The 10,402-nt window shown below is 34.5% G+C and overlaps 1 long non-coding RNA gene across 1 annotated transcript; it reads left to right on the top strand.

Moving 5' to 3' along the window:
• Window positions 1-5,391: 5,391 nt before the first annotated feature.
• Window positions 5,392-8,530, top strand: LOC121409625. Its single transcript, XR_005969185.1, has 4 exons — window positions 5,392-5,619; window positions 6,007-6,051; window positions 6,840-6,896; window positions 8,073-8,530. It is a non-coding gene; the product is annotated as an uncharacterized LOC121409625 (long non-coding RNA).
• Window positions 8,531-10,402: the final 1,872 nt, after the last annotated feature.

The raw sequence follows: 10,402 nt of genomic DNA, 5'->3' as shown, positions 1-10,402 counted from the left end.
ATACTGATATATAGACTTGTTACAAAGTATATTCCAAAGAGAGCAGCACGTGTCTAATTTATCACACAATGCATAGGAAATATGACATATTTTATTATACTGCATACGTTAAAATATTTTTTTTTGTAAACGACGATTCAGACATAGAATACGATAAAAACGATAATGGCCAACAGCAATGATTATGTTTTATTACTGTGAAAGAAATTGTAATATATAATCTCTTTATAATATGAATAAAGTGCGAATTCGTATTGAGGTAGAACTTTGATTGAATATTTAAATCTTATTGAAGTGTCGTAATTATGCTGAATTGAAATACAATTGATTGCCAGAATTTTATTGTTGACGAGAAACGAATATATAAATTTGACGATTGAACTGAAATAAAATTATTGAATAGAACTATGATTGTAGAATAAAAATCGTATTGTGGAGGTGTCGTGGTTCAGTTACTTGACTCTTAAGCAAGGGTCGAGGGTTCGAATTCCACCCAATGCTGCCATTTGGCATGGCACTTATCCACGTTTGTCACTCCCCACCCAGGTGTTAAATGGGAACCCTTAGAATGTGAAAGTCAATGTAAGTTGAATGACCTGTGTGCACCGATGAACGGTTGCCTGGCCAGTGTACTGCCCAGGGAGTGGAGATTGTGCACTTTATTTTGCGGAAAGTGATATATCCTGTTTGACCAGGGTAATAATAATGACAATGTAAACCGCTTAGAAACGAAAGTATATGAAGCGTTATCTAAATATAACTATCATTATGATTAGTAGTAGTATCATTATTATTTCCATCATTATTATTATTACTATTTCTACTACCATTAGTATTGTTATCATTATAACATTTCAAATATCTGAATAAATCTAAATCTATATTTAGACATTGTAAATTTGCAAAGTAGATTTTATGTTAGGTTTTAGATTCTTGTCATTCCTCTTTCCTTCTTTCAACATAGAAACTTCAATCCAATGTATTATTACCAAGCAAAGTCAAATGGAAAAAATTTACATTGAAATGTACAAATACCGAAATACCAAAGTATTACATTCCATTAACATGTTTTCTTGAATTTCAATAAAGAATTAATTTTTTTCTGCCCATCTTCTTCTGCTGCTACTACTGTTACTGCTACTACATGTACTACTACTACTACTACTTCTCCTATACTGCTGCTACTAATACTACTATTACTACTACTACTACTACTACTACTACTACTACTACTACTACTACTACTACTACTACTACTACTACTACTATTACTACCACTACTACTACTAATACTTCTTCTACAGTTACAGATGGCGTGATGAGCCAAAAATATATGCGGGTGCAAAGCAAGGCGTATCAATAAAATTGCCTTTTAAAAACGGGAGCAAGCGAAATGTGTTACCTTTTGTGAAATAAATTTCATTTTGTGACAGATTTCTTAAAATAATTTTCAGGTATTTATAATTGTTTCACATTTTACTTTCATTTTGTCCATGTTTTATACTCCTTTTTGGTTGTGGAAACTGTGGGGTCCAATGCCCCCAGTGTCCCTACGTAAGCGCCGTGGTGTAGCAGTTCTGACTCTCTCCTTGTAATCAAGGGTCGTGTGTTCGAATCCCACCATGGCCTAGCGCCCTATGGCAACGCGTCAATCCACACACTGCCACTCTCACCCAGGTGCTAATTGGGTGCCGGTAGGAAACAACCGTCATTGTGGTTGGTATAGCAAGTGTGCGCCTATAACAGGCTGCTTGAAATGCTATGAATCCAGTGGCAGGGTAATAATAATTGTGAAGCTCTTCGAACAGTCGTAGATTGATAAAGCGCTATATAAATGCCAATCATTATTTTCATTATTATTACGTATATCCTCAGCAATAATCTGGTATATGATGACCTGAACTTCAGATATAATTTCCTTTTGTTTTACTTTGGTTATATATTATCATAAAACCTGGTCCAAATTCCACGTCTCATTTGCTCTGAATAAAATGATTAAAAAGAATGGCTGTTGCTCTATAACTGTCCATAATTTGATTATGAATCTTGAGCGGCAGATCTTCTTACATTTATTAATTTCAAGCTCCTGTCCATGGAAATTACCATATTTGCCATAAAATGATTGATGTATCTTATTGCACCAAATTAAACCATCGAATTGACCTACTATATAAGCAATCTTGAGAGATTACTCGAATCAGACACATTTCATGTATTTTCCGAAAGCATTGGAGGAGGAAGAGAGGGAGAGCATTTTCGTTTTGAACGAAAGGCTGTGGGTTCGAAACTATACAATAGTCTTTAAATATCATAACTTCTGTTAAATCCAAGTCCTATTGGAAGGCCGAAGAACATAAGGGGTCGCTTTTTGGTAACTGAAACTCAGAATGATCATTATCCTACCTTCAAATCAATATAAACGACAAATTAATTATATTTATATATTCTCTTCACTGTTCAAGAATATATGACAGTCAATCATTTGTAGACGTCATTGTATTAAAGTTCAATGAGGTTGAAAATTACTCAAGATAATACATATATTATGGAAGATACCATCACATTTTAGTTTGTTAATTTCATCCTCTGTTTACCCCATTTTTTATTTAAATTGAAAGTAATGACCAGAAATTATTACAAATAGGAGCATATATTTCATAATTCCACCACCGTCGACATCAGCGGCTGTTGCTATTTTTAAAATCATCATATTATCTACTTACCTCTCGCAACATTTACATGTTGATTGGCTCTTCTGTCTTTAGATTGTTCTGCTCTGCAATAGGATCTAAAAAGGCTAGGAAGATGAAGTTGAGCATCACTGTAGTAGCTCTCCTTGTTATGTTGGTCAATTTCTACCCAATATCTAGTGGTACGTTAAATTTTCTGGTACATTTAAAAAAAGCTGTAAAACAGACATAAGTTGAAACGAAAGAGTACTTGAATAGTGGCTAAGAGTTGACGTAGAATTTTGCACAGATGAAAAACGTTACCATACTTTTTTTTAATATCAAATTGTCTTTATCTTTATTTAATCATCTATGTTCCTGTTTTCATTTATCTATCTACAAATTTGTTTATTAATCTTTTATTATAACTTGTTTTTATTTTTTTCTTTAATTGTTATCAATTGATTTACTATTTTATCATTTATATGTATTCATTGATTCATTTATAGACTTTGTTGTTTACAGAGAGGTTATAAATGTGACATCGCCGTTATGATTTTCGTTTTTTAGCCATCGTCATTCTATAATACATTCTTAGCGATTCGATTCGTTTCAAACAAATGTTTCTTTAAAAAGTAGGCTACAAATACATGGTCGTCATGCGTGTAGAGACATAATCTCAGTCCATAATATTTAGCACATACTTGTCGTGTTTACACTTAATCGGCATTTGAATCGGCTTGCGGTTCTGAACCGCGAGCCGATGCAGCATCGGCTTTTTCATAGCGTGTAAACGCGATTAACTTGCATCGGCTCGCGGTTCAGAACCGGCAATTTGCACACCAAAGTAGTAGGTTCAGAGGTCCGTTTCATAAAAGACTTGTAACTGTTGTAACTTTGCCATTATGGCAACTACCATGGTAACAGGTCCCATCAGCCAATCAATATCAAGGTTACCATGGTAATTGTTGTAATGGCAAAGTAACAACAGTTGCAAGTCCTTTATGAAATGGGCCCCAGAACCGCGAACAGAATCGGCTTTTTACTACGTGTAAACAGAAAGCCGTTTCTGCATCGGCAATTTGTGCGCATTTCATTTACTTTACCATTGTGACGTAATTGTAAGCGCACTGATCTAGCGTTGTCTTTATGACTTATATTGTTGGTGTGCGTATCATCAGGTTTTTGCATCGGCTCGCGGTTCTGAACCGCGAGCTGTAACAACGTGTAAACGCAAACCAATAGCCAATTCTGCATCGGCTTTTGGTTCTGAACCAAATGCCGATTCTGCATCGGCTTTTGGTTCTGAACCAAATGCCAATAAGTGTATACATGCACGGTAACTGCTTTACTACATGTATTTGCGTACCGTATACGCCTTCGCCAAGCAGCTCACAAAGCGAAATAAATGAAAAGCAACATTTGTACCCAGTTTCAGCCCTTTACAACTCCAGTCTTTATCATCGGTTTGCATGAGCTAAGACGCCTACTACCCATCACCCACATACCCACTCTCATGCACCTACACACCCTCACCCACACGTACATTAGCCTCCGGCTCCTGACGCGTTTTAAAGGCTTTTTGTTTAATAATTGATATCCTCGTTTTTATATTCATCTCAGTTCCAACCGTGCCCGCTGGCTTTCCCGGCATGCCCAGTGGGCCATCTGCAGAGGGATTGACTGGTGAGTATACCGTATCCAAATGGACGAAATATAATTCCGAGGTTACTATCACAAACAAATATATCTTACCGATTAATTTTAGTATTTTCCACATTCCTTCTTATCGTCCTGTCTCTTTTTATTTTTTTCATGTATTTTGTTTTCACAGCCTAACCATAGCCATTATGTATGAAATAATTTTTTAAAGCATACCAGTATCCACCAATATACCACCATCATCAACATCGTGAAAATAATCAACATTATCATCCTCATCATTGTAATTAATATCATTACCACTACCAATATCATTATCGTCGTCGTCGTCGTCCTCCTCATCATCTTCATCATTATAATCATCACCACGAATTTACTTATATTTGTTATTTTAGGTGTCTCGAATGAACATATCTTGCCTTCTAGTTGAAAATACTAGTGTCTCGAGTGACCAAAATCGCTTCGTTTATAGGCTATATCTCTGCAAATCATTTTTGTTGCACAGCGCCCCCTGATTCCAATTAGTGTCCGTCTCGTTGCATGTGCTACATCTCCATTGTTTACCTTTGTTTTGTACCCACGGTGAAGCTTTTTTCTTATTTTCTCGTGTATTTTTCAACTCTGTTTGATTTCATTTTTCTATAATCTTAATCAATGATTACAAAAAATATTAATAATAATGATAATAGTAATAATAATATTTAATGATGATAATAATAATAGAAGCAACAACAACAACAATAATAATGCAGCTCTCCCCCCTCGAAAGAAATCATACATTATTCCCCTAAAAACAGAGAAGCAGACGGCGCGGGAGGGGGGGGGGATCCACCCCAACTTTCACAGTGGGGAGTACCGAGTACAATATAGGTTTCAAGATGGTATTTTTAAAATGGATTTTACTATTCATATAATATAAATTTATAGTAATTATCACAAGCCATTACTACCAGGACTACTATTATTATTCATGTAGTTATGCATTATATAATGAAATCTAAAAAAGTCTATTTTGTTCTCTAGCTCGATCGCTTCGCTTGATCCCTGTATTATTTTTTACTTAAAATTAGGTCGGAGGGTATACACACATTTACATATATACGTACGTTTAAATGATGTATGCATACATACACCCAACCCTCATACACACGCACTAACCACATGCAAAGTACAGAAGGCTAAAAATAATTTATTGAATGAAACGTTTCTTATTCCTTTTTTCCCCAACCAGAAGCAGCTCTCCCCGTAGATGATGCCTCTCATGGAGGAGTCTACGAACAGGGTTATGGTGAGTGTCGTACGCAGGGCATAAAATAGTTGTAATGATAAAAATGAAGGAATTTCAAATGCAAATCATGCGAGAAATATGGTTATGAGGTCATCACAACAAGCTAATATAGCCTACTGCTCACACAATCACAACCAGAGGATGATGTCCCATTATAGAATGCGGGGGTAGCAGACTGGAATGTGTACCATAGTATGAAGATCATAATTGTTATATTATGATAAAAAAATCAGAAGAATGCAAATCATGCGAGAAATTATGATTCTAGGATCATCATTGCGAGCCAGTAATCGTCTACAGTATAACTATTTCCCCCTTTCTCTTTTCTTTCTTTCTTTCTATCTTTCTTTCTTCCTTTCTTTTTTTCTACCTTTCTTTCTGTCCTAGTAAAAATTAAAGGCGACGGACAGGTACAGGCACCCGGTATTCCCGGTAAGTACCGTATAAAATAACACTTTTATAAAAAAAACCCGAATCATACGAGAAATATGATTCTGTGGTTATCATCACAAGGCAATTATAGTCTAGTGCTTATATGTTTATATATACATTTATATTTATTTTCTCACATTTCTTTATCATTTATTCTGTATATTTTTTTCTTATTTCTCTTTTTTTCTTTCTTTCTTTCTTTTCTTTCTTTCTTTTTCCTTTCTTTCTTTCTTATTTACTTATTTATTTATATATTTATTAATATCTATCTTTTCGACTTTCTTCCTTTTCATGTTCTTTCTTTCTTAGTCTATTATTATTTTCGACTTTCTTTTTTCCCCTTTTCTTCTTTCTTTTTATGTTCTTTCTCATTCTCAGTTTATTTATGGTAGGATTCTGTTTTTCTCTCTATTTGGTCCTTCCTTTTTAGGTTTTGGGATTCTTGATTGTCACTCGACCGCTTCCAATCTTCAAGTTGCTTTCTATCCCATGCAGTCTTGTTGTATCATCTACTATTTTCTTTTCAAATAAGCACACCAATTAACACCATTACCATTAACTTCATCATGATTTTAATAACCACCACGATCGCCATCATAATCACTATCATCGTCATCATCATCGCCATCATTATCGTCATCATCATCATATCATCGTTGTCATTACCCCATTACTACTATCATCATTAGCAGAATCATCACCACCACTATTATTAACAATTTACACAAAAATATAAAACTAAAGTGTGATAAATCGAATATGATGTATTTATTTACTGTTTTTCTTAGGATATCAACGCAAGGTAGACGAGGTGACCTGTGACCTTGATCTATTTTGTTAATCACGTGAGTGGTTAGATTTATTTATTTTCAATTCGTCCCAATTGCCAACTCGTCCAATACCATTTGGACTATCATCAGTTCGTCTACTCACCACATGGTCTAATTTCAACTGTCAGACATCCGGTGTGTTGGCTCAGTTGGTAGAGCGTCCGTCTCACCACCGGGAGGTCGGGAGTTCAAAACCCGGCCGCGTCAGACCAAAAGACGTTATAAAAGATGGAAGTTGCTCCTATCCTGTTTAGCGTCCAAGAATTAAAGGGATAGAGCCTCGTCGATCACGCGCTGCACAGCGATTGCCGTGCCCATGATCAATTAGACATTCATTTCATATTTCTAACAATGAAATATGATTTTTTTTTCATATTCATACGCCTTTAATGCAATGGCGTAATACGTTATAGGCCTATTAGATGATGAAACTCTAATAGTTTAATCGTTGATCGTAACCATTATGCATCATTGTTGGTATACAGTGTGCCACGAGGTAAGTTACTATGGAAATAACATGATCAATTCGCCGCTTGTATTTTATAAGACTGCCTCAATGACATAACAATGACTTCGCTTAATGGTTTTATCTTAACGATTAGTTTAACTCTTATAATACCATTTCATCTAAAAAAAATAATAAAATGAATATCGCGAAAAAAAATGTGCATGCAAAAGTTTAATATGTCCCTCCTGAATCATACCTCACATGCTCGAAAATAAAATAAATCCTGAATGTTTATTACGTCAGTCCAGTGAATCTAAAAAAAAACAGGGTGATCACACATCGTTTGTTTAAACGTTTGATTTTGGATGAGGATGTAATCACAGCCCTTCATTTTAAAGTTTGGAAATTCACTTTGGTAGGTTACAAAGTTTGCAATTTACTTTGCATTGTGCTTGGCTGACGAAGCACTGTTTTAACCAATCGAAAACGAATTGGCCAATGTACCTACCGTGAGACGCCCTCTGAACTGGCGATTTGTGATGATCTCTTTCAGATGAGACAAATATATCTGACTCAGACGGTGAATTCATTAAATCTCGCCAACTTTCTCCATTTTGCACTGTTTGTTATTACATGACACTTGATAATATAGCGCTATTTTCTCTCTACCCCATTCTCGCCCTTGTTCGTTGAATATAACTCATGGGTACAACTTCTCTTGTTTTTTTTTTCTTTAATGACAGGATGATGGTGATAACACGGCTCTGTGAAATCGTTACATTTGCATACTTTAAATCGGTTGAGTCACCAGATTTTTCTTGGCATTACGGCTCTCATAACTTTTCATTACGTAGGAGACTATAGCCAACCGAATTCATAACATTATTCGAGATTTTGGAGCCACGTGTTCCATACTGTTCAGAATATGGCGAGACAGATCGAACTATTTATGCTAACAAGTGAAGAATAAGCTCCAAACCTACATTGTATCCCAGACAAACAAATGACATCATAATAATGTTATTGTGACATGGGTTTCGATTGAGGGGAGTCTTATTACCCCCCATCTCCCAACAAGATACGGAATAAAATTAATATGTATCATGAGACAAGTATGATCATGATGATAAGGAGGGAGTAGAAAATGACGATTACCATGGTGGAAAAAAGTGAGGATTATCGTGTATATATATATATATATATATATGCGCATTATTTAATATAAGAATTCTTTTATTATTATTTTCATTCCTTTTAATTTTTGGAAATTATTAGAATCTGATATGGCAGATAAATGGAGAGTAAAATAGAATAAGAATAAGATGTTCAGGTTTAATTTTCTCATACATGGCGCAATCTTTTCAAATTGTACCACCCCTTACAACAAAACGCATGACGCAAGCCCTCTTTATTTTACCACCGTTTTCAATGTTACCTTATATGTGTAAGTATTCTCTATTAAGGTTTATGGTGTAAAAAAAGAGGAGATGCCACAAAATTGAAAGTTGAAATTTGAAAGAGGGTATAAAGGAGAAAGGATCATGAAAAGCGACAAAAGTCATTAAAATTACCCTTAATCGGGTCAGTACATAACAAATTTCAGCTCGCACTTCGCGCTCGCATTTATTGACACATGCATTGTAACGTCATGAATCATGTAATGTTTTTTATATAGATTTCAACATTTTGTCATACATCATGTTGAATGATCTTATTAGTTTGTTCTAATAAAGGTCGACAAATTTATAATATCTTTAATAAATTTCCAATAGACTTTGTACACCAAAATTGTTGCTCCTTATTCACGTCTACAATGTACAGTAGAAAATGCGAATATCGTTAGCAATCATATCTGCATTAAAATTATATATATATATATATATATTATATAATCATTCATCTATTATTTCGGCATGCTAATATATATACATTTTTACGATTAGTACATGTACCTTTCATTTCAATTCTCTTGTAATTATAACAAATGGTTTACCTTAAATATATACACTGGTCTTTACTATTCTTATTAGCTACTTTACAATCATCTACTTTATATTTATCGTCACTTCGGTCACTTTTCATGATGCATTAATTACAAATCATTTCGATTATCTTTTCTACGCGAGAAATTCGATAATGACAGAAAATGCGTATTATTATCAATTAGCAATTATTTGCTATATTCCCAATCACAAAGTCGTCTACCACTTGAATACATATCTGTATTACGACAAAAGCACCTTTGATTTTGAATTTCTCATTAATAGTCATATTCATTAAGATGTTTGTCAATACTCCTTGAAGACTTTTTCCTACGTCTTTCTCATTTTTTTTTCTGATGGAAACACGATATTGGGTTTTGCTTATATGATTATTGAATTACAATGTAGACACGATAGAACAATATTTCAGTCTGAGTTAATTTTGTTATTTATGAAGAAATGTGTTGCATGCAAATAGTAATATAAGTAATATGATGAAAAAGAAAAGAGTAAGGGAGAGAGAGAGAGGGGGGAGGGACAGAGAGACGTGCATACAAGCAAAGAGTGTAGGATAAATGAAGGCAGTGGAATAGTGGAAATGCAGTGGAAGGGACAGAAACGGAGAGGGAGAGAGAGAGAGAGGGAGAGGGTGGGGCATCGTTTGATTAAAATAAGTTGTTACTGTTTCGGTGATATTACTACGGAGTGAGCAAAAATAAACTCTCATAATTTATGATAATTCCTATTTTATCGTTTGAGATTTATCAAAATGTTCCAGTAGTTAAACAACCCTTCCCTTTTTATTTCCATGGAAGTCCTTTATATTTCTTACTCATTAATAATTTATAAACTAAAAGAATACCACTTTTTTAGTGCTTTCATTTCTATCACACCAGCCCGTCGGCCAATTTCAATATACTAAGTAAGTCCTTTTCCACATAGGGGTGTTATATCATTCGATGTGTGCTCGTAATTTATTTGTTAAATACCAATCTTGGTGATGAGAAGACCTGTTATTTCATTTTAATTGTTTACAGCAAATGCAATCTTTATTTACTTGTTTATTGGACAAAGTATTAATGATTTATCTT

The sequence above is a fragment of the Lytechinus variegatus genome, chromosome 2 (genome assembly GCF_018143015.1).
Source record: "Lytechinus variegatus isolate NC3 chromosome 2, Lvar_3.0, whole genome shotgun sequence".
Lineage (NCBI taxonomy): Eukaryota > Metazoa > Echinodermata > Echinoidea > Temnopleuroida > Toxopneustidae > Lytechinus > Lytechinus variegatus.
This window is presented reverse-complemented; position numbering and strand designations above follow the sequence as displayed.